Raw genomic sequence first — 1,718 nt, 5'->3', positions numbered from 1 at the left:
GGAGAAGGGCAACCTGAGCCACTGTCTCACCACCCTCACACCAAAGAATTTCTTCCTAATATCTAATCTAAATCTACCTTATTTCAGCTTAAAGCCATTTCCCCTTCTTCTGTCATTAACTGCCCTTGCCCAAAGTCCCTCCCCACCTTCCTGGAGCCCCTTCAGGTACTGGGAGGCTGCTATAAGGTCTCCCCGGAGCCTTCTCTTCTCCAGGCTGAACAGCCCCAACTCTCTCAGCCTGTCCTCACAGCAGAGCTGCTCCAGCCCTCGCATCATCCTCATGGCCTCCTCTGGACTTGTTCCAGCTGCTCCAGGTCTCTCTTGTGTTGGGGGCTCCAGAACTGGACACAGCACTGCAGGTGGGGCCTTACGAGAGCGGAGTACAGGGGGAGAATCACCTCCCTCTCCTCCAGGTCTGGTCCAGTAAAATGTAAACTGCGCACAACACTTCCCAGTTTGTGTCCTGCAGTTAATGGGAGTGTGTCCTACCTCTGCCAAAAGCTGTGCTGAGCACACAGGCAGATGCCATTGCACGACACCCAGCAACACCGTGTCTCTGACTGCTGATTGAAGTGCCTCACTGCCACCACTGTGTTTGCACTGCAGTGCCTGGGGCTACCCCCTCCTGCTGTGGCTGCAGAGCTCCTTCACCCCAGGTCTTGGCCACTGCACCAACATCCCATGAACTGCAAGCTGCTGGGGAGGACTGGGCATGTGAGAGCCATGAGCTGAAGGACAGAAACCAGAGCTGTTCTAAAGTTAAAGCCTCTTGAATTCAAATCCTTTTGTAACATGTCTGTGTCCTTTGCAGCTTCCCTGTAAAGACCCTTCCTAGCCAGGGCAGCAAGGATGCCACAGCGGTTGAGGCGCTGGCACTGGGCTGCCATGTGGGAGCTCTGCTGGTCAGGCATCTGGTATCTTTATCTGTGCTTCCAGCGTTTAGTTGTTCATCTGTAATGCAGTATTGTCTGGCAGCAGGCAGCCTGTCCTGGGCCACCATGCCGCTCGCCCGGGGAAGTCTGGAGGAAGCCTGCAGATGCTCGGTTTCCCTCGGCAGGTCAGTGACCGTGAGTGCCTCCCGTCGGGTACCCAAGGCCATTCACTTTCTCAACTCAGGAAGAAAACAGGGGAGCAGAGTGGAGGAAATGTGCTCACCCAGTGCAGGCAGGACAAGGCGTCTGGTCTTACTAAGGTGGTTGAGAGTGCTCCTGCCACATTGCCAAGACCTCACCTTTCCTTCTCCATCAGTCTTTGCTGGCAAAATGATTCACGGGAGCTGCTGGGAGCCTCATTGCTGAAATAACCTCACTCTGTTTTGTCCTGGAGCTCATTTTGGGATGGACCCCAGCAGTACAACAAGGGTGCAGGGGGATGGTGGCATGCAGGACAGGTGTGCACGTGGAGTGGATGTCAACTTGGGTTTCTAATGTTTCCCAGATAGCAGCTGAGATTGCTAGGTGCATGAAAAGCTCCAGCTTAGAGGGTTCTTCCCCATGTGGAAGGTGGCAAACCAAAGATGGTCCACAAATCCAGCTGAGAGGCAGAGAGCATCCCAGTCCTGTGGTCATGGAGCTCTCCAGGGCTGTGGGAGATGTGGGTTCACCCAGTGGTAGAAGGAGGGACCCTCTTCCATGACTGAGCATGCCCAAGTTTCCCCACAGTGCACCTCAAATCAGTGGAGGGGGGAGCAGTTAATAATGTGGGTACCTTTTTGAACA

The sequence above is a fragment of the Antrostomus carolinensis genome, unplaced genomic scaffold, assembly GCF_000700745.2.
Source record: "Antrostomus carolinensis isolate BGI_N321 unplaced genomic scaffold, ASM70074v2 scaffold28205, whole genome shotgun sequence".
Lineage (NCBI taxonomy): Eukaryota > Metazoa > Chordata > Aves > Caprimulgiformes > Caprimulgidae > Antrostomus > Antrostomus carolinensis.
This window is presented reverse-complemented; position numbering follows the sequence as displayed.